This window comes from Equus przewalskii, chromosome 16, assembly GCF_037783145.1.
Source record: "Equus przewalskii isolate Varuska chromosome 16, EquPr2, whole genome shotgun sequence".
NCBI lineage: Eukaryota > Metazoa > Chordata > Mammalia > Perissodactyla > Equidae > Equus > Equus przewalskii.
The window spans coordinates 9711701-9735647 of record NC_091846.1 but is presented as its reverse complement, the minus strand read 5'-3'; the positions used below and the strand labels follow the sequence as shown (position 1 = coordinate 9735647).

At 39.5% G+C, this 23947-nt stretch overlaps 1 protein-coding gene and 1 long non-coding RNA gene across 7 annotated transcripts in view; one reads left to right on the top strand and one right to left on the bottom strand.

The window, feature by feature from the left end:
• HMGB1 (high mobility group box 1) overlaps window positions 1-23947 on the top strand; it is a 115590-nt gene that overhangs the window by 72355 nt on the left and 19288 nt on the right. The window lies entirely within an intron of this gene.
• LOC139076315 (uncharacterized) lies at window positions 9922-23442 on the bottom strand. Of its 2 annotated transcripts, none has more exons than XR_011527760.1 (4): window positions 22988-23442; window positions 11572-11710; window positions 11279-11490; window positions 9922-11154 (listed from the first exon to the last, which is right to left on the bottom strand). It is a non-coding gene; the product is annotated as an uncharacterized lncRNA (long non-coding RNA). The 2 variants fall into 2 exon arrangements; XR_011527761.1 differs by having other exon boundaries at window positions 11009-11154; window positions 11572-11707; window positions 22988-23194.

Here is a 23947-nt window from a genome sequence, read left to right as displayed (position 1 = left end):
TACCCTAAGACCCAGCATTTCCACTCCTAGGTATGTGCCCAAGAGAAATGAAATACACATCTGCACGAAAACTTGTCCATTAATGTTCAGAGCAGCATTATTCATAATAGCCGAAAAATGGAAACAACCCAAGTGTTTATCAACTCATGAGCAGATAAATAAAACATAGTATATCATACAGTTGAATATCATTCAACAATAAAAGGGTATGAAGAACTGATACACACAACGTGGATAAACCTTGGAAACATTATGCTAAGTGAAAGAAGCCAGACACAAAAGGCCACATATTGTGATTCCACTTATATAAAATATCCAGAATAGGCAAAACTGTAGAGATGAAAAGTAAATTAGTTGTTGGGAGGGTTAGGAGGTGGAAGGAGTAATGGGTACTGACCGCTAATGGGTCTGGGATTTTTTTGGGGGGTGATGAAGTTGTTCTAAAATTGATTTATTGGTTATACTCTGGGAATATACTAAAAGCCATAGAATTTTGAACTTTAAATGAGTATATTGTATGGTATGTGAATTTTATCTTAATCAAGCTGTTATGGAAAAAAAAATAGGTGCAATGCAAAGGCCACTAATAATAAAACTGTATCTTCTGCAAATGACCTAACAGAGCTGAAGTCTAGCAAGGATCAATTCAGGGCTTGATGAACTTATTAGCAATATCTGTGAAATCAAGATGCATCTTATAATTGAAGATGTCTCACAATCTGTTGGCCAGGCCACTGTCAACATTGCCTACACATCGATGAACATCAAAAGCACCAGTGTCCAAACTTGGAAAATGGGTGTCAGTTGCTTGCCATGAAACCCCCAGAGGAAGAGTGGAGCACTCTTTAAATCCCTAGGAACCAAACATTTATGGGAAAGGGAGTGGGGGAAATGATAAATCATCATGTGCTTGGCAATATTCTTGAAGCAAGAATCAAAAATAGGCAAGCAAAGAGCCCAGCCCCAAGAGCTTTTTGTGCTTTTGGATTCTCTTAAGAAATGCCGCATCGCCAATGCCCTTGATGGTACAAAGGATGACATTGAGTGAATAAGCAGTGACACGGACTCTGAGTCAAACAAGTGATTCAGAAGGCTCGGACTCTGTGAACACAACTTGGAAATATTGTAAATCAATTTATTTTGCCTCTATTTTCCTTTTTATGTATGCAAAAGAGTAATAAATGTTTTAAAAATCTGTCTAAAAGAGTACCTTCAAAAAGTATAAAATAAAAATTTTAAGTGATGAGAAAGCATCATCTCATAGTTTAATTGACAGCATTTTTTTCTAAGTGCTATATAACCTTAGAATTGGAGGTCTTATATTTGATAATATTTGGTACTTATTAAAGGTAGTTCATGAGGGTAGCAGGAACTGTTTTCTAAGTTTAATGTGACATCTCTAGCTGTTTCACTGAAAAGTATTATGGTATAATTTCTGCCTCTCCAGCATTGAAATTAAATGACACTTGTTCCAGGACTTCCATAGAATTTTTGTTGTTGGTAACAGTTGTGTGCTATTTGTTTACCCCTTACTCTGTTCCAGGCTGTGCTAAGTGCTTTTCGTGCATTTTCTCATTGGCACCTAACAACATGGTACGTGGAAGGTACTATTTCCTATTTTGTAGAAAAGGCAACTGAAGTTAAGAAATATTAAATAACTCTTCCAGAGTCCTTCAGCAACTAAATGACATAGCTATGACTTGAATCCCTTTGACTCCAAAAGATTATGCCCTTGACGCTCTGCCAGAACACCTTTATGGCTGATCCTAAATTGAGTCTTAAAATCACAGACAATTAAACAAATGCAAAGGGAAGTAGGAAAAGGAAGATGGATGTAGAAGTTCTATGGTAGTTGCAGACTTCTGGCATTCTGTAATTACACTAATGGTCAACTTGGTCAACTCTGCATTTTCCAGATTACTAGAAGGAGGTCGGAGCAAAGATGAGTGAGAATCTGTAGTTACGTGGTCCTGCTTTCCCCTTCTGTAAATTCTGTTCATCAGCTGTAAAACTAATTAAGGTTCTGTCTTCCACTGTTCTTCTCCAAGCATTGTGGTTTTGCTTTTGTGTGCTGAAATACCCATGGAGAGAACTACAAAGGATTTGAGATGCAGAGCCAGAACAAGGCTATCCTATAACAAAATCCTAAGACACGGAACTTTAGAGCTAAAAAGGATCTCAGAGATTGGTGTGCATTGAAACCACCTATGAAGCTTTTCCCAGACCTGTTGAGTGAGAATCTCAAGGGAGTTGGTAGACCTGGATTCTCAGTGCTTCTCAAAATGGGCTCGCTGGACCAGCGGCATCAGCATCACCTGGGAGCCTGGTAGAAAAGCACACTCTTGGGCCCCACCCTAGACCTCTGGATCAGAGACTCTGGGGATGGGGCCCAGCAATGTGTGCTTTACCAAGCCTTCCAATAGTTCCTGAAGCCTGCTAAAGTTTGAGAACCACTGAACTAGAGCAAAAGTTTGGATAGGATCCTAAAGTTATTCCTCCTTTTTGGAAGTAAATCGCAGCTCTATTTCAAATTCAATAAAAAAAAATTTTCATATTTTATACATGAAATTTCTTTTAGCATTTATAGTATTTAAAAACCAAGGAATCCTAGCCTAAAAATCTGATCCCATTCTCCTGTTCTCCTCCTTAGCAATTAAAATTGACTAAAAATATCTTTCTTAAAGAGTTGGTTAATCTGAAGTGTTTTCTGTGTTAAATTTGTATGGTATTAGATGACAGAAACCACTTTGTTCCACTTAATTATGAAATATTTCCACTTCAGTAAGGCACAAATAGATACGTGATATCACTAAAACTATTCTAGAAAATTCCTTGGGATATTCATTTTGCTGTATAGGTATCTTGTTAATGTAGTTGTTAAAAATCACTTTTCCAATTTATTGACTCTAGAAAAAAAAATAGTGAAAAATTGCTATAGCCAATAGGGAAAGAGAGAAGACACTTTTCTGGCTCCCAAGCATCTTTAATCAATTCAATTTCTGAAACATTTCTTTCCCTGCTAATATTTTGATTTGTTACTTGGTCTGGGGAAGTGAAAAATTTGTTTAGGTCAGCATTTCCCAAATGGCATTCCTGCAGGTTGTCAAGTTGTTTCTCAAAGCAAAGATTCTATGGTAAATACATCTGGGAAATGCTGTGTTACAAAAAAGTTAAATAGGTAGATTCACTTCATGATTTCTTTGAGTTGTTAGTATGGCAGTATGTACTGTGAATCTCCAAGGGGGTATGTAGTACACAGCATTTGCCAGATTTTTTGAATAAAAATTTTGGAAACAAACCAACAAAACCTTGTTTCTAAGGACCTTCTGCATTGACATGGAAATATTTGTTTTATGCACTCCTTCTTTGTAATGGTAATTTATGCAAAGTAATTTTACCTGTAAATTCCTTTGATGATTACCTTAGTTTGTACAATACTCTACTAGCTGATTTTTGGTATCCTAAAACTAAAATATAGCCCCAGGGTATATGAAATGTACACCTAGACGCATCTCTGCTTTAAGTAACTCCTTTCATGTTTTATGAAAATATCACTTCTGGAATAATGTGTTTTAAGCAATTTAATAAGTATAAAATGAGCATGACAGATATTATTCAAATTAAAATTTATGTTAATTTTTTAAATTAAATTTTAAAGTTAAAATTTTGATAGTAGAGAAGGCCAGTTGATATTTTGACCTTATGGGTGATAAGGTAAAGTTATCTTAATTATTAATGTTTTTTCAATGAATATTTATTGAATATAATGTTATATAATGTTTTGCTCAACAATTAAGCCTTTAAGAAGAAATATTAGTTCTCTATTGCTGCCTAACAAAAATTACCACAAACAGAGGCTTCAAACAACACTCATGTATCAGTTCGAAGCTCTGCAGGTCTGAAGTCCAGCCAAGCATAGCCAGGTTCTCTGCTCATGGTATCAAGAGGCTGAAATCAAGATGTTGGCCAAACTGAGCTTTTGTCTGGAGGCTCTGGGAAGAATCCACTTGCTTCAGGTTATTGGCAGAATCCAGTTCCTTGCCACTGTGTAACTGAGGTCCCCATTTTCTTCCTGATTGTCTATAGGGCATTGCTCTCTGGTCTTAAAACCTGCTTTCAGGTCCTTTCCACATGGCCCTCTGTACCTTCAAGCCAGCAAAGGCGTGTCCAGTCTTTCCTGTGCTTTGAATCTCTGACTTCCTCTCTGCTTTTAATGATTTAATGTAATTAGGTCAGCCCCACCTGGGTAATCTCCCTTTCTTAAAGTTAACCACGTCATCTAACATAACCTAATCATGGTAATAATATCACATTCACAGATCCCACCTACATTCAAAGGGGAGACGATTCTACAAAGATAAGGGTCATGTGGGGTCATCTTAGAATTCTGCCTACCACAAAGTATAAGACACATCCGAGTTCTCCAAAGTTTTAAAATTAGTCAGGAGCTAGAGATACAAATATGAACAGAATATAAATGTTAAAATGAATAGTACAACTAGTGCTGCGGTAATTTATAGAAGGGCAACATCAGTGAAATCAATCGATTAGAAAGGCCACATAGTTAAAAAAAAAAAATTGTGCTAGACCCTGAGGGATAATAATAGCAATGTCTAACATTTGCTGAGTTATAAGTACTCTGCTGTTCACGTGTATTACCTCATTTGATCGTTACAAAAATCTTACTACAGTTATTCCCATTTTACAGTTGAGGAATCAGAAGCTTAGGAGAGGTGAAAGTGCTGGCAAGTAGCAGGACCAGGCGCAATGCCAAGGCAACGTGTTCCTTGTCACTACTCAATGTAACAAACCTTTGTTAGGTCATTACCCTGTGCTAGGCACTGTGTTAGGTGCTGTTAATACAAAACTGAGATACACTTCTTGCCCTTGGGACTTCGCACTCAGAGAGAGGGTCAAGGAAACAATCATTGCCCTAGGGTATGTGAAGTGCAATAACAGAGTAGGAATCAAGTACAATGGCTTCACAAAAAAAGGAATGATCAACTCCACTTCAGTAGGTCACCAAGGGCTTATCAGAGGAGGTGACGCTTGAGCTAGATCTAAAGAATGAATAGTTCTCCAGGAGAATGTGGAGGGTTGAGATGGACAAGGAAAAATTCCAGATATGAACAAAGGCAAGGAAGAATGAAACCATGCGGCCTGCTTAGGGAAGTGTTCATGGATCCTGGTGGTTCTGTGTCTGGGTCTTGGGTAACTGGGAAAGATAAGAGATGAGGCTGGAAAAGAAGCCAGGGATCCAGTTATAAGGGGACTTCCAGGACATAATGGCCAGTTTGGATTTATCCCATAGGTAGGAAATCCATTGAGTTGTTTTAAGTAGGAGAATAACATGGACAGAGTTTTACCCAAAAATAATAATTTTAGCATTAATGGAGGATGTATTTGAGAAGAAAAAGAGTAGAGCAGGGCGATCAGTTAGAAGACTGCCATCACAGGGTGGATGAGCGATATCAGGAGCCTGAGGTGAGAGACGGGGCAGACGGATGTGAAGGGACAATGGATAGATGATGTCTGGTGACTGATTAGATGTAGGGTATGAACAAGAAAGGATTTAGGATGCCTCCTGGGTCTGATTTAGCTTGTTTTTGGATGATGGTACCATTAACTGGCATAAGGAGGGAAAAGTAAATCCAGTGTCAGCCATATTAAGGTTCAGTTATCTGTGTTACATCCAAGTAGACGTCCAAACACGCTTGCAGGTGTTGCAGTCTTACGATGGGCACACGCACAGCCTACGGGAGCATTCACATGGCATGACTTCCTAAAGCCGATTCTAGGGAGATAGGAGTAAAAAGGAGGCAAGAGTGGAAGAGACCTTCCACAGAGCAAGTGGAGAGTGACTAGAGAGCCAAAAATGGGATAGTTGGGAGAAAATGGAATCCAGGTTAAGAGGGTTTGTATTTAATAATGTGGTTTTACAGTGGTGTACTCAGCATAGAGTGACGCAGGGACTGTGTCCAAGAGGTGAGCAGACTGTCCACTACGAGGCTTTCCCAGACACATTTTCCCTGGTCAGTTCACTATGGTCCTCAAATTCTCCAAAGGTTGTCCAAAAATTTTATTGATTTTATTTAATTGTCATTATTGTTTTTGGAGGGGAGGTGGTTCCATTTCTCAGCAGTGGCCTCTCATTAACCAAGCTCACCAAGTCTGATTAGTCACACAAATGCATACACCTGAAGGCAGCGCATTGATTTGCAGGGGGAACTATAATGGCAGTCTTTCTGGCTGACCAGGACCCGTTCTGTGGGAAACCAAACTGCTAGGAGATTGCTCTGGGATCATGAACTAGCGAGGGGATTGCTAGGTGATTCCAGTGTTCGCTAGTGTCAGAGCCTGAACTATCACATTCTCCCTTAACTGACATGGATGGACATTCTGGTTGACTTGACAGATGGATGTTGTCCACTCCTTCTGGGTCCTTAGGTTCCCTTTGCTAAGCCTTCTAGTCATATTTTTTTTCTAAGCCAGATTCATTGTTTACTTCTGCTTGCCAAATTACAATCACTTTTTAATCCTACCTCCCTGATAGTACTCCCAGCTTTTGATTGCAGTTTTAGGCTATCCCCAAGCTCTTCAGTCACTCATTGACAGAGCAGGCATTCTCTTGATTTACTCCTGCTGATTACATCCATCGTATAGAGCGTTAACCAGGTAAATCGTGGATGACAACTCTCCAGGTCTTCAGGGGCAGCCCCCAGCCACCCCCTGTGAAGAAGAGTCAGAGAGGTTAGATCAGAAGGGTAGGCTTAGATTTAAAAGTTGTTAAAAATCTGGCTGAGGAATACATGCCTTGTCCTGTGACTACGGGGGAGCCCCTGGAGGTGTGGGTTTGGGGCAGTGGGATGGCTCACTGAAATCCATGTTTGGAGGAAGGTAATCTGGGGCTGGGGGTAAACTGCGTTAGAGTAAGGAGAAAGGTCAAGAGCCCAGTTAAGAAGCTGAAACAATGGAATTAGATGGAATATGCAAGGCCAGAACTAAAATGGTAACAAAGTATGAAAGGAGTGCTGTGTGGAACAGTCATTTCAAAGAGAGGAACAAGATTTGATGACTGATGAGCTAAAGCAGATAAAAAAGAGGAAAACGTTGATATCCAGTGGTTCTCTGTATCAGCAGAAGATTGGTTCCAGGACCCCTGAGGATACCAAAATCCACAGGTGCTCAAGTTCCTTATGTAAAAGGAGGTAGTATTTGCAGATAAACTTCACATATCCTCCCATATACTTTAAACCATCTCTAGATTACTTATAATACCTAATACAATGTAAACAGTTGTTATACTGTTTTGTTTAGGGAATAATGACAAGAAAAAAAGTCTGTACATGTTCAGTGCATCTGCAACCATCGTAAGCCTTTTGATCTGTGGTTGGTTGAATCCGTGGATGCAGAACCCAGATAACAGAGGCTGACTACTATTTTTCTTTAGTTATATGATTGTTATTGGCAGTGTTTTAGGTATTTTAATTAATATTATACTTTGTTTTAGGTGTATGTTTATGTGTAAAACTTGATTATTTCAGTGTGATGAATACTCTGTCAGGTTTGGCACTCCCATCCTGGTTCACTTAGTACATTTAATAGAATGAGCAACATCTTTAAAATTCCAACCCATAGGCTAATCTAGACTATTTTCCTTTCTCAAATCTCTTCAGGAAGAAATGCTCCTGATATAAGCAGTAAGTTTTGAAGAATCAGGAATAGAACTCTGAGAGAAACACAGGGTAGTGGAGAGGAGGGGCGTGGAGGAGAATTGATCCCTCAGTCCATGAGCATTTATTAAGCACTTATAATATACCTAAGGTTGTGTGAGAGGCTGTGGAAGCTACAAAAGCTGTTTAACAGCTTCTTTTCATGAGGAGCTTAACTCCCTCTCAGGAGCCAGATCTTACTCTAAGAAACAACCAGAAGCAAGCAACATAAAATGGTATATAACTGAGCTGCTAAGGCAGTGCATAGAGATCAGCAGTGTTTACGTACAAACTGAGTGAGGGGCCTCTGGAAGCCATAGCAGCGAAAACAAGGTGAGGAGGACTAAAAAGTCATAGCTTGAAAGGAGTAGGCAAACTGGGACCGTAAGTTTAGAAACAGATTCCAGGGGATTTATCCTTTCTTTCTCTCCCCAGAGGTTTATTCTTTGCAAAACACTTTTATGTGTATTAATCTCATTTTAGCCTTGACACAATCCAGCAAGGGAGGCAAGGTGAGGATTATAAGGGAGAAAGGATTTGAGAGAGATTTATGATGTAGAAATAGCAGGATTTTATGATCAATTAATCTTATGGTTGAGGGTGAGGGAAGAGTTGAGGATGACCCGCCCCCACTCACTCATTCACTCATTAAATCACTTGGACAACAAATGCTTCTTGAGGGTCTCTTAGGTGTCCTCTCAATGCACTGATGCTGGGTTTCCAGATTCCTGGCCAGGGCTACCAGGTGGGTTAGAGTGCCATCACCTGCGACAGGAAGTGGTGGGGCACGAATACCTGATGTTGAGGTCCTTCAGATTCCCACCCTGTGCGCTCAGGCTGCCTGGGGGACACCCAGGTGAAATTCACCAGTAGGCAATTTTACAGAAAAATGTGGCTTTTTCAGGAAAGGAATCTAGGACAAGAAGTAGATTTGGAAATTATTAGCCTATAGGTGAGAGTTAAAACCGAGAGTGGGTTAGATGACGTAGGGAGATCTTGGTTAAGACACTGAACAATTCTGAGCCTCAGTTTCTATCTGTGGGCAATGAAGAAGGTAATATCTACGTCACAGGTTTATCTTGGATCATATGAATGGGCCTGGAAAACAGCAAAGCGTTATATAAATTGAAAATATTATTACTGATATTTCATCACTGTAGCATCAGCATATTCTCTAACCGAACAGCTTAGCAAATTCCTCAAATACCAAAATTTTGCACTAATATTCCTCCATTATCTCATTATCGTCAGGCCCCCAGGCAGAGGTCAAAAGTTAAATATGAATAGGTCTTGATATCTGGGCTTTGCATAGACATTAAGAATATTAGATTAATTCATAACTGTATTTTGGATATGAAAGGCATATCTGATCAGGACCGAGGCAGGAAGATCACGCCAGGCAGAGTGGTTGTGTTGTTGTTGAGCTTGATTTCTAGAAGCACAACTAATGAATGATTAATGGGCAAAAAATATTTTGAGATATTCTGACCATTGAAAAGTGAGGAGGAGGGGAAATTTAGAGAAATTTGAGAGAAAAATTCAAGTTGTGATCAGGAAACCCCCTGATAGTCAAAATGAAAGACGAGGGGGAAAGCCAGGATACCTTTAGAAAGATATTCAAAGCAACATTGAAGGGGACTAAATTTAGGAGCACGATTTTGATTGAGTACAAGGATGAAATAGGCGACAAAGAGGGTTTTTTTTAAAGGTCTGCTTTTTTTTTTTGTCATTTTCCGCTCCATAAGACTAGTTTAAAAAGTTCTTAGATTAATCTTTATTTCTTGGATGATGTTGCTATAACTAACTCCCTGGATTAGAACCTGACTGGGAATATTAAAGAACACATTTATGCTCCGTTTTTAATTTTTTATAAAGTATGATATGAGAGCAGTGGCTCAGTGTCACAGCCAGTCAGTCCATTAACTTTTCTGGCTTTTGTTAATTGATGACTGGGCACATAGGTATGTCTGCTGTGAGAGTAGCCACATATCTCAGAAGTTAAATGGGGAAGGAAGACGGGTCACCTTGTACTGGAAACTTGCTTAACTCTACTGTCAGCAAAACAAGGTGGGTAGTTTCCTGAAATTTTAGTTCTTGAGGCCTCAAAAATTCAAACTGCAATGTTAGTCTTCCTAAGACCATAGAAATTAGTGTGGAGTGTCAGTTTATTTGTGTTTTTGCAGTGACAGAAACTAAAGGAACCAGATACTTTATTCCGTCATTCAGTCATTCATCAGACATTTATTGAGGCGTTTCTATGTGCCAGACGTTGTGCTAATTGCTAGGGATACATGGATGAAGAAAAAGTCCTTGCTCTGAGGAATCTTCCAGTCTAGTGGAGACAACACCAGGGTTAAGGCCAGAGCACGCTTTGCACAGGTGGTGCCACTGTAGCTGACTCTGAAAGGATCAGCAGGAAGTGGCCAGTTGGATTAGGAGTTGAAATCCCAGACAAGGGAGAGAACTCAGTAGGGGGCTTAGAAAAGTTCACGTTGTAGTGGGAGATGGTCCTCTTACTGGCAGAAGCTTCAGTTGGAGAGTTAGTTAGGCTCAGAAGGGCCTTGCGTGTCATTCTGAAAAAACTGGATTTTTACCTTGAATGTGACAGGAAGCCTCCTGAAGAATGGTAAGGAGGCAGTCACTCTGATCTCCTTGCTTTGGGGGAAACACTTTTCTATAGACTGAGTCAGTTTGAGAGCAAGGATGGTTGTGTTCATCTTTGTACCCCCACAGTTTTCTTACAAACATTTTTGAGCTCCTTCTAAGTGAGCACCCTGAGACTCAGGGATGCAGGAGAAATAAGCCTCAGCCTCTGCCCTCTGAGGCCCAGCGGGGAGGGAGTGATGCAGACAGACAGCTGCACACCTGGGGTGAAACACTCAGCGTAAAGGACTAACAGGAGCCCGGAGCAGCGCGCCTAACTCGGTGGGGAGGCAGCAAGCCATGGGTTTCCTGAAGAAGGTGAGGCTTTGAAGAATGCATAATCTAGCCAGGCAAGGGAGAGCTGGAGGAGCTTTCAGAGAGGAGAGCAGAAGGCGCAGCGAGCAGAGGGAGGTGAGAAGCTGGAGTGTGTGTGGATGGACGACATTAGGTGTGTTGCAGAGAAATTATCCGTTGGGAGGCAGAATGACCACTGGAGCAAAGCCTGGAGGAAGTGGGGAGGAGGGGTGAAGGGTGAAAGTAGACACAATGGGCAGGAACAGGAGGGACACGTCCTCAGGTGAGACTGGAGAAAAGAAGAAAGGGTGGATGTGTCTATAGATTGGTTTAAAGAGGAGGTTAGTGATAGACAAGGTTTTAATAAACGTTTATTCAGTCAATCAAATAATAGTCTCTCCTTAGCACCACACTTGGATGGTTCAGGGAAGGCTTCTTATCTTTCCTTGGCCAAATGCTTGCTTCCTCTCCTCCTAAAGCTCTCCACAGTTGAGTAGAAAGTGCCCTTCAGTCCAGAAGCCAGAAGGAAAGTCAGCAGATCTTAAATGCTTCTAACCAAAAAGCCGCCCCTCCCCCCACCCTTGCCCCCTAGGTTTGAAATCCTTCATCACTTCACCACTCCTACCTACCAGAGGTCCCAGATGTCTCACCTGGGAGGGGGGTGGGGAAGGGCTTCAAGCCTTGCTCCACCTCCCAGCCCCAGGGTGAGGTGCTTTGTGCTGCCTCCTCATCTTTTCCTGATTCAGATGGCTGTGGCTCTCTCCGTTTCAGGCAGTTTGGCATTTCTGTGGAGACTGTTTTCTTCTCTCCTCAAATCTGTCTCCTTGTTGTCCTCTGATTACTTCCAGGAGAGGATGGAAGTAAGTGAAGAGAAAGGTGGGATGAAAAAAAGCAGGCTTGATTATAAAATGATTGTACTCACTGAGGTGGTTACAGATGAAATGATGGCTTCAAAATAATCCAGTAAATAGCAGTACAGATGAAAACAGGGTTGGCCAGGTGTTGATAACTGTCGAGGCTGGACACCGGGTTCGTGGGATTTCATTACACTCTCCTCTCTACTGTTGCATGTTTGTAATTTTCCATAATAAAAAGTTGAAAAATAAAATAGTTGGTATTTGAAAATGCTGTGAATTTACAATAATACTTCATTTTTGCCAGTTAATGTGAATAAACTTATATTACTTCCCAATCAGAAAAACTGGAGGAACTGTCTGATGAGAACATTGCTGGTTTGAATCTCTCTTTTCCTCTCTCACCTCTAATTCCAGTCTTTGACCACGTTATGTGGTATTTTCCCTCTTTGGTTTTAATCGGAATTACCCCACAACTTCATTCCTTCTGTCTGAGCATGCTTGCAAAAGGGGTACCTTCCTTTTTGGGTAACCCTTATTGTAAGGGTAACCCTTACTGTAAAGAAGTTGCCATTTAAACCTAACCCAAACCTTCCTCTGGTCTAAACTCTTCTTTCCACCCCAGCTACAACTTTGATGTGATGGGGAGTGCTGGTCGTCATACCTGTTTTTAAATTACCCCCTTGGGCGTCTCTAAATTAAAGAATCTTTTCTGTACAGCTTTTTCGTAGGTTAAAACATAGATGTTTTAAAAAGAAGTGTCTAGAGCTTCTCTAGCACTGAAAAGATGCAAAACAAATTTCAGATATAAAAGATTATTTTCGGTTGAGACCACATTGTGATTGAGAAACTTGAAGACAAGTACCTATATGAGTCAAAAGATAAGGAGCCAACTAGCAAGAACAGCGGATGTTTCGGGTGGAGCGTGTCTCACAGGCGGGGCCGAGTAGTTCACGATCAGCCTCTCTACCTGTTCCCTCCAGGCCTGCCCCACTTCATTCCACCTTCTTAGTGGCTCTGTATTTTCCTCAGGATAAAACCCAAATTTCTTAAAGGGCATGTAAGGTTACTCAGCTCTCCTTCCTGGATGCCTCAGAATTCTGCTGACTTCTCCTTGGGTGCCCCCAAAGCGTCAGTCTGTACATTACCTTGACCATTGCCTTCCCTGCTCCAAGTTCCTTAGGCTCAGGTGTAGTCTCCTTTGCCTTTGCCGTACCTGTGCTTAGCACCCAGGAGCTTCCCCAAAGAAAGCCTGGTGGCATCAGCTACCCTGAAGAACCGTAACAGCTCCAGATGAAGACAGCTAATCAAACAGACCCTTAGGCTGGCGACAGAAATGTTACTTTTCTAATAGGAGAGGAACGTTCCCCCTAAAGATATAGGACAGAATATAATAATGATTTTATTTTGTTTACTTATTTTTATTGTGTGCTCACTAGGAGACAGGCATTATGCTAAACCTTTATCTACTTTACTTTTATTTATTTTTACCTAAGCTGCTCCCCCTCCTTTACGCTCCCCCTCAACGCACACATCCCTCAAATCAGTTAAGAATGTGAACTCTGAAGCCAGTTGCCCGGATTTGAAGCCCAACTCTGCCTCTTTTTAGCTTATTAGTTTGGTGGACAAATTAGCTGTCGTCTTGTGCCTTAGTCTCCATGTTTGTAAAATGGGTGTGATAACAGTTAATACTTCATGGAACTGAGAGAACTTAAAGAGTTACTATATGTTAAACTTTTAGAACAGTGTCTTGCACATAGTAATGGTTAAATAACTGTTAACTACTAATGTTATTATTTCAAGATAATTAAACTTGCTGGGTTTTTGTGTGCTTTAAAATATTTTCTATACTTTTTTTTTCCAGTGCAGTTTTGGACTCTTAAGACTTTTTGTAAATCAACTAACTTCTCTTTATCTATTAAAATCATAGGGTTACCATAATCAATCCTATCTAATTGCAGCTGTTAGCATCCTTTTTCTAAGAAATCTGACGAGGAAGGTAGAGCTATGAAACACTCCTCTCTTTGTAGAAAGTAATCGTGAATCTATCTATGCTGACATTGAGAGAACATCTTCAACATTTAGTGCTAACTGCGAAATGAATGTTACGTATACATATACATTTATATTTCACCATAATCTAGATAAGTGAATTTTAAAATAAATTATATATATAATATTATATATATTTATAATTTAAAAATCCATTTACCTAGATTATGATGGTGGTTGCACAAACCTGCAACTATACTAAAAATCATTGAATTGTACACTTTGCCCAAGTGAATTTTATAATATGTGTATGTATATACATATATACAGTATGTACATTATATCTCAATAATGTTGTTTTAAAAATCCTATATAAGATAATCTATGTAAGTAAACAGAAAAAGTCTGGAAGAAAATACATCAAACTTTAACAGTATAACTACTATTGGAGGGGAGAAGTGACATGGGCGGGCCCTCAGGAGGACGACTTTGACTTTTTATTCTATACGCTGCTATATCTGAATGTTTTACAATGAGCATATATTTACATATTATTATATATTTTTGGTCTATTTTGTTCATGGCTGTAACTGTAGCACCTACATCGGTGCCTGCCTATAAAAGAAGTTCAATAAATATTTGTCAAGTGAATGGATAAATACATAAATTACATTTTACATGTGAAAAAAAAAGTAGTGTGCACAATAACTTGGTAAGTTTGTGTATGGCTCTCTCAAACTTGCTAATTTTTAAAATCCAATTCCAAGACAGATTTATGGAAGTGATGCTCTTCAACAATTTAAGAACTATTCTTGGAATATTCTGAATGGGTCCTGGCTTAAAAAAATTCAGGCTCTGAATTTGATTTTTGGCTGCAAAATTTGGCTATGAAAGGAGTTTCCACAGTATATCTTTTAATCAATCTGTTACAAAGCGTGTGCAATAATTATTTTTCTTATCTAATATAAGAAAATGAGATGCTGTAACTGAGGGACTATGTTACGGTTTTGCTTGTGTTCGGTACTGTCCTGGTTTAAGTTTTACTTAGACAGCAGTGGAAGTAAGTCCACTGGTAGTTTTCTATCTGAGTTAAAATCTGTGTTTGCACTTACCCTCCCTGATAAACTTGTTTTATGCAGATTAAGAGAAATACTTGTTGATAGGTATCTAAAATGCTGGAATAGTGTTGTTTATATTATTATTTAAACGTGTTTACTAATCATAGTGTGATTATTTACAATATCTGGCATATTTCATCTTGTTTGCTGAAATGGAAGTTACTTGTTATTTCTGTTTAATGCATTTATAAATATGTAAAATAATGATGTGTTTATTGTAATCTGACCTTTCCTCTAAAACAGAGATTCTTAAGCCTTCTGGAGGCCATAAACCTGTTAAGGATCTGATGAAAGTGATCAACCTTTGCACCAGAAAAATGTACACATTTGAAGCTGGTTTCAAACCTGAGATTAAAAATTTGTGTTCTTAATCATTAAAATGCATGGAGATATCCGTGGATATCTTCACATCCATAGTTTCCATACATGTTTAACTTAAAACCATGAAATTTGACCAGGGCTCCTTGCTTTTGTATTGATGGCAACTTTCACATTTAACCTGTGGCTCTTCAAGTTATCAAATTCCTATATTAAAATATCATATCCACTTCTCCAGGTATGAGGGACTCAGGTGACTCCAGGATGATTGGCAGGTGGACTTCAGATTCACGTTAACCAAACCCCAGTGGCTTGGGGCAGAGTTTAATTTTGTTTAAGTGAATTAGCAGTTTTCTGAATTCTTCAGATAAATTCATTACATAATTATTTAAAGGTGATGTAACTAAAGGGTTGACTTCTTAAGATTCCTTTCTGGTCTTGTGATCCTCAGAAGTTCGAGACTAGCAACTATGGTTTTTCAAAAAGAAGAGCGAGTACACAATTAATAAAAGGTTATTTCTTACACTTTGTGCCTCTGTGAGAACTAGAAAGGAGAATAGTGGTTTTTAAGTGTGGTTTGGGGAATGCTCATGATAATGGGAAGATCAGTGTTGGGACAGGCCACAAGGCTGTGTGAAAGACAGTGCTACAGAGAGAACTCAGTTTGAAACAAGAAAAAAGAGAAGTGGAGAAGGCATTGAATTAAGAATTAGGGACGGGGGAGAGCCGCAGTTCTTGAAAACTTATAATCAAGAGACTGTCTGGTGAAAAGCCACCCAATCTGGAGATCAGAGCTTCAATGGCCCATTTCAGACCTAAGCACACATCATTCAGTTATAATTAGTGGGAAAAGGAAGGGTTGGGGTGATTTATGGCCCAATCTTCAGGACAAAGAACTTGCTGACTTCCTACACTAAGAAACTTTTCTAGATTTGGGATATTTGAGGCAAGAATTGTTGGAATTGTAACAATTCCATAACTAGACTTGTGGGGAAAAACCCTAAGAGGATAGAGTAAATGGTGATAATCTTGCAGAGGAAACCAAACCCAGCAGTCTCCCTCAGCCCCTCCAGAAGCTATCACTCCTCTCAAGGCTCTCCCACTCCTGCTGGATCCCAGCAGAATAAGGAAACGTATATGAGAAGAGAAATTCCAAAAGAAGAACACTGAATTCGTCCAACCAGAAGTCCTTATTGACCTTAGGAGCATCTGTTTTTGTAAGTTAAAGAAAATGGAGTAAGTGGTGAATCCTAGGATGGAATAAATGTTGAATAATCACTTGAGGTGTTCAGCTGTGAGTGAGAAGAAGCGATGGGTTGGTGCAGTGATGTTGAACAAATGTCTTCCACGTTGGAGGGTCCTAGTTATATTTAAAGGAGAAGAGGAAAGAGCCAAAGGAACGAGCTAAGGGATAATTCTGGAAAAAGAAGAGATGACTGAGGACTTTCCAGTCTCTGTCTAGGATGGCAGGGCAGGAGGGCTGAACACCAGGAAGGCTGAATGCAGGAATGCCTCTTTACAGGATGGTTTTCCTGTGTAGAAGAATATTAGCACTGAATTTCTAAGAAGAGTAGAAGAGACATTCATTACGTGTAAGGCTCTGGGGATGATGAGAATGTTGACGGTGTGTGTTAGGAAGGTGGGTCTTGTTGATCTGATGGAAGGAATGTCTGTATGAAGGAATAAATAACCATCACCCTGAAGTTGACTATAAAGAAAAAAAACACTAAAACTTGTTCAATTGTCTTTCCTCTTAAATGACTCAAAGTGTCAAGGAAATTGCCTGGAAAAGCAATCCTCCACCTCATCCATTGAATATGTTGTACTTTACTTTTGAAAATTCAACAGCAAAGATGCAACGGCTTATTTATAAAGAATCTTCTCTCTCTGATAGTTTAGCTTTTTAGCTACGTAGAGAAAGGCAAGTTAGGACACTGGTTTCTTAGTCCATTTCCCTACACATTTTTTGGTGAGGCTTTATTTGATGCTCAGTGTCTGAACTGCCCGGTACTTTTACATAAATGCAGTTCCCAGATATGTGTGTTGCCAACATTTCTTGCTTCTAATCACTTGCCACAGGTGCCCAGTAGCTATCAGGGATAGAACTGATGGTTCGAGGAGGAGGCAGGCCCATGTCTCACATTGTGTGTCTAGGCAGATTGTTGAAAAGGCAATTACTTATTAGGGCCTAGAGTTGGGTCAGTAACTGATAGGAGGCCTGCAGGGAGGGGTGGGTGTGGAGGTGAGCTGCATTTGCTATCAAGAGCAGTAAACATTTCATAAATAAGCAGAATTGGTAAGGAAAAAATTCTCTCCTGTCTTCAACTCTTACCCTCTTCCTTCCTTTGGCCACCCCTCCTTCAGGTGTCTGATGGTGTCATAAAAATTTTTTTTGACAAAATAACCCTAAATGTTTGAACTTACTGCAAGTTAATATACATGAGCTTTGGAACTAAAAAGGTTGATGGCATGTTAGGCTGCATTTCAGTAGTAGAGCATCAGAAGAAAGGAGACGATAATGCCACCTTCCATCTAGAGGACTGTATTGTTTTAGGTGTCCCATTTTGAGAGAGACACTGACCAGTTTGGATCACAATCAGAGAAGAATAGCTAGAGCCACCATGTTACCTGAGGAATGGCAAAAGTCCTGGAAAAAGAAGACCCGGTCACTGTTTTCAGATATTTGAAGGGTTGTCTGCCAGGTGGAAGAGGGAAGTGTTAATTCAGTGTCGTTCTAGAGGGCAGAACTGGGAGCAATGGAAGGAAGTGACTAGAAAAGATATATTGGATTAAAATAAGAAAGAAATTTCTACTGGTTGGAGTTGTTCAAAAGTGGAATGGGAAAAAAGTTAACTGCAGAACAGCATTAGACGTATGATCCAATTTTCTCTTGAAATTGTACACAGAGGTCTTTGAGCAGTGGGGGGACAGCATCATTGCTTTAGAAAAATGATGCTAGCAGCAGGTTAGAAGGTGCACGAGAGAAGCAGGGAAGGATGGCCAGTTAATACACTATTGAAATAATCTAGGCAAGAGATGATGGGAACCTAACCTGGGCTAGTAACAATGGGCCTTCAAGGTTAGAGATGACCCAACTGTCCATCGAAGGATGACTGGATCAACAAATGTGGTTTATACATACAGTGGGATATTATTCAGCCTTAAAAAGGAAGGGAATTTTGACACATGCTATAAGTGGATGAACCTTAAAGATATTATGCTAAGTGAAATAAACCAGTCACCAAAGGACAAGTACTGTATGATTCCACGTATATGATGTACCTAGAGTAGTCACATTCTTAGAGACAGAAAGTGGAATGGTGGTTGCCACGGGCTAGGGGCAGAGAAGAAGGAGGAGTTAGTGTTTAAAGGGTATGGAGTTTCAGTTTGGGAAGATGGAGAAGTTCTCGAGATGGATGGTGGTGATGGTTGCACAACAATGTGAATGCACTTAATGCCATTGAACTGTACACCTGAAACTGGTTAAAATGGTAAATTTTTGTTATGTATATTTTGCCACAATTAAAAATACACTTCTGAATTTTTTAAAAAGAGAGAAAGAGAAATTTAAGAAAGAGTTTAAAGGTACGAAGAAGGAAGAGTGAAAGTAGTTGCCAAGCTGTCTAGCTCAGCTGACTAGGGAGATGTTGAGGCCCTTAGCCAAGAAAGAACATTAACCAAAAAGAGAAACAGGGTTGAGAGGAGATTATGAGCTCAGTTTTAGAAGTGTGAAGTTCAAGTGGCCTGAAGAACGTTCAGTTGGAGATTTTTTAAATAACTTTATTGAGATGTACACAGTAAATTGCACCTATTTAAAGTATACATTTGAAAGAGTTTTGACAGATGCATGCACACATGAATCCATCCCAACCAAGATACCAAACATTTCCATCATCCTCAAAGTTTTCTCATACCCCTTACCCTCATCCACCCCTGCCCCAGACCACAGCTAATCTGCTTTCTGCCACTTATAGATCACTTTGCATTTTCTAGAGTTTTATATAAATGGAATTATACAATATGTAATTTTTGTGTATCTGACTTATTTCACTCAGCATAATGATTTTGAGAACCATCCATGTTGTGTGTATCAGTAGTTCGTTCCTTTTTATTACTGACTGATATTCCACTGTAAAGAATTCCACAGCTTGTCTATCCATTTATTTATTATTGAGCACTTGGTCTGTTCCTAGTTTTTGACTATTACAAATAAAGCTACTGTGAACACTCCCCAGTAGAGTCTGTGTGGACATTTATTTTTGGTTCTCTTAGGTAAATACCTGGAGTGGAATAACTAGGTCGAATGGTAGGTGGATATTTAACTTTTTAAGAAACTCTTAGTTTTCCAAAATGGTTGTACCATTTTATATTCCTCCCAGCAGTTGTTCCACATCTTCATCAACACTTGGTATTGGAACTTTTTAGCTTTAGCCATTCTATTTGGTGTATAGTGGTATCTCATTGTGGTTTTAATTTGCATTTTCCTGATTACTGTGGATGTTGAACATCTTTTCATGTGCTTATCAGCCACTAATGTAACTTCTTTTGTAAAGTGTCTGTTCAGATCTTTGCCCATTTAAAAAATTGCTTCGGTTATCTCTTTCTTATTGAGCTGTAATAGTTCTTTATATATTCTGGATCCCGGTCCCTTATCAGATTTATGTATTGCAAATATTTTCCCATTCTATGCCTTACCTTTTTATTTTCTTAACAGAATATTTCTAAGAGCAAATTTTAAATTTTTGATGAAGTTCAGTTCATCAACTTTTTCTTTTATGGAAATTTGTTTTTTGTGTCCTATAGAGACATTTTTACCTCCCTCAATATTGAATAGATTTTCTCCTCTGCTTAACTCTAGGAGTTTTCTAGTTTTAAGTTTTGCATTTAGGTCTGTCATTCATTTTGAGTTAATTTTTGTGTCTAGTGTGAAGTAAGGGTCAATGTTAATTTTTTTCCCCAAATGGCTATGTAGTTGTTCCAGCAAAATTTGTTGAAAAGATTTTCCTTTCTCCCATTGATTTTCCTTACCGTCCTTGTTGAAAATCAGTTGACCATATACACGTGGGTCTATTTCCAGAGTCCCTATTCTGTTCCAGGTAGAGGTATCTAATGAGATATTTGAAATGGGAAATTAGAGCTCCTTTTATGCTGACTATCAGCAGTGTATGTTTGCCCAGCCCACAGAGAAAAGCATGTTTCCTCAGGAAAGTCTACCTACCGCCGTCAAGTTTGCTTATCAATTCTTAAATTCTTGATTGAAATATATATTTCTTATGGGCTAGAATCAGAGCCAGGACCTACAATTATAAGGCAAAGGGAAATATGAAAACTTGGATTTACACTTAGTCGAATGCACAATGGCACAAAGTATTTGGGAGACTTAATTGTTTGCAACACTAAACTTATTCATGTATTATTTCTGTGGAAAAATTTACAGGATAAAGAACTGAAAATGCCTGGAAGACAGCTTAAGAATCTGAGAACTTTCTCTGCAAAGACAATCAGGAATCTGGACATCTTTTTCTTATTTGTATTCATGCCGCATAAAGTCATCTTCCAGGGCCCCAGGATCACTTGCCGTGTTTCCTTGGCATCCGTGTAGATGTGCGGGCCTTTCTTTCTATCTCTAGGGTCCAGGAATAGCAGTGCTTTACAAAAAGGGATTCAGCCACTATCTGAGAATAGTGCTTGGCCCACCTTATAGAGGTTCAAGAAATATTTATTTTGTACCATTAAGGTTCTGTCTCTTATTTCCCTCCATGCATCTAGGTACAATGACCTGCGGAAAGAAGGAAACTGGTCCAAAAGATTAAGTTGATTATAAATAATTTTAAATAAGTATGAGAACAAGTTTGAAGACATAACAGAAGACACTAAATATGAAATTCAATTTTAGTGGATCATTTAAAAGGATAGAAGAATTTGCGAAGAACGTGTATTCAGAAGCATGTGACCGAGTGGACCCAGGGAATCCTGGGTTTTCTGTTTGTATTCGGATTTTGGCACACATCTTAGAAATGCTAACCTCTGTTCCTGATCTCAATGAGATCTATTAGGAGAAATCCATAACGACTGCTGAAACATGCTTATTTAATAACAAGTAAATTTAAAAATATATTCTAGACAAATCCTTTTCCACTTACATATGCAGTGTTCTTTGCTTTTACAATTTTAAATTTTGACCCTCTTTCCATCAGTACAAACTGCATATTCTTAGTAAGAAAAATAAAGTTAGTCAACTCAGGAATTAACTTTATATCCTTCAACAGGAGTTTTTGAAAGTGCCTGGAATTTAAAAGTTACAGGATTTTGACTGTTGAATTAACGATTTTTCTGGAGGAAGAGTGTCAAATCCACCAGTTACTAAGCCTGCTCCATAAAGTCACTCAAAAACGTATTTAGACTCCACAGCAGTAAACAGAAAGAAGAAAAATTTTCCCGACATTTGTGTTTTTGAATGCTTGCTGTGCTGAATATTTGCCCTGAACGTTCGTGTTTAACGTTTTGTCTAATTAATTGAATTCAGGTCCTCTTCTTCGGTTATTATCTATATATCTACATATCCAAATATCTACATCTGTATCTATATGTGTGTGTGTCTGTGTGTGTGTCTGTTAGCTGTGTGGAAGATGGCATAAGATATCATTAAGTTTTCTATAATTGCAAAACTTGTTTGCTGCCTGGAATCCTGTGAAGCCAATGGATGCATTTTGAGCCCTTATTCACTATTAGTTCTTGATTTACTACTTTGGACCTTTTGGGTCTGAAACTTTTTATGGTTATCTCCATGGCAGCAATTCTGATCCATTCTTGATGATGTTGCACTAACTAATTTAGCATCTAAATTAGAAAATAAAAATAATGCTGGTCAGAGTTTGTTCTGTTTAGAGTGATACTTTCCAATTTTATTGCATTTTTATTATTTTAAATTTGCCAATAGTAATGTATAATTACTTCCATTTTGGACACCATTTAGTATATAAACATAAAGTTTGTGCGACCACTTGGTATATTTGGTTGGGTCCGAAGGTTACAACAATTCTGTAACTTTTTAAAGACCTTGGCAAAATGTCTTCCCCCTTGATTTCAAATCATTATTTTGTGAGGAAAATTTAATTAGAAAAAATGTTTCTTTTCTAAGTGCAGGCCCATCCATTGAGCCAATAAAGAATTTGTTTGAAAATAATTCCCAGCTATAGAACTACTAAGAGAGTAAATTTTTTTCCCTCTAATTAGTATCTTAGATTTTTTTTTAACCAATGCCAAATGCAATGTGAGCTTAAGTTTTTTAGTTCAGTTCTAAACTTAGAACCCGTGATTTTCAAGTGGGTTCTAAATTTGGCAAAAATGTCTTCTCCCTGCCATAGTAGCTGGTGTTTTCCCATTCTTAAGGGTTCACACATCTTATTTTCTAAGCAAGCAGTACTGTTTTTCTTCACTTTTTAATAATTTTTTCCATTTTCCCTTTATGGAATATCAAATGTGATGGCACCATTTTTGGACCACAGAATAAAATAGATAGGGCAGCTTTTTGAAAGAAGAAGGGAGGAAATGGTAAAGGGGAAAAAAAGTTGTTTAGCCTGTTTCTTACAATGAAAAGACAAATACAGTACGTCTTAGATACTGAGTGACACAAAGTTTATATATAGGTTGGTAGAAATCACCAAGTCAGAATTCAATCTAGAAACTTATTTTTTCTGCAGATTTCTGCATAAGTCCAAAGAAGTCCTGGCCCCTCCCTGAGGAAAACTTGGGAAAGAATGTCCCATTCAATCACCATTTCAAGAAGTGCGTCCCACAAAGCCCTCTCGCACTGTATGCTCTTTGCTGGATGTTTAATCCCACTCCTTGCACATGAGGACACCGAGACAAAGCACAGACCTCACTGGGTGCAGAACTCAAAGCTGGTGCACTGGGGCACTGGCCTCTGTGGAGTCTAGGCTCCTCGTGTGTGGCTGTTGTAGGGGAAGCAGCCTCTTCCTCATTCTGCAAGGTGTCGGAGGGAAGGATATCAAGATCTCCCCCCAAAACAGGCACCCGCACGTCTCTCACTCACCTGCGTTTATCTCTGCCCTTCAGCTCCAGGCTCAGATCTCTCTCTGACATATTCCTTGTATCCTTTTTTCTCCCGTTCAAACCATGTTTTCATTAAAATGACCCAGAGAAAAGAAGATTGGCATGAAGAGAAAGGTGAAACGGGGCTTTTATTCCCTGCTGGGCCAAACTCTGGGGACCTGCTTCCTCAGCTGCACACCTCTGCAGTGGTATGTATCTGTTGCAGCAGCTTCTCTTCCGTCCCGTGATTACGTGGTTCCGGCATTTCTACACGTCACCCCAGCCCAGAACGACAAAGCTCAAGCTTGCTCTCTCACATAGAGCATTTCCCAGCACTTCCCTAGAGATCTTGGCAAATAGGCATCCTTGCCTTCTTCTCTGCTAGGAAGGAAGAACCATTGGGCCTCTTCTAGCAGGGGAGGCCTCCAACAACAAGAGAGCAGCCTTGACGGTCTCGTCCAACAGGTTCCCCTGCTTTATTTTTCTCTTGCTTCTGCAGTGCCAAGAGGGGAGGACTAGAATACTTAAGATATTTCCCACTCCCAGTCTTCCTGGGGACTAAGCATTCTGACTACCAGACTCCAGGCAGAAGCAGCAGTAGAATTTTCTGGGATAGATGGCCCTCCCATCCTCCATACCACTTCCATTGGCAGCTGTCTCCCCTCCCCACCCCGCAAGTGTTGGTAGAATTCCATCGACCTCAACATTCCTAGAGTGGCTGGAATTGGCTTGGTCATCCACTGTTGATGGGAATGCAGCAAAGTGAACCAGCCGATGCACTGCCCTTGTAGATCATTCGAGTCCAGAGAATAGGTGTCTCCTGCCTCTAACAGTGGCCCAAAGGGCTATTCTATGAGAAAACGTTGTTGCTCTCTACCACGTCAGCCTCAAACTTTTAGGGTTACTCCACACAACATTCTGGCTTTCCTTACAAGACATTATTTATCTGGCCTTGTCTCCA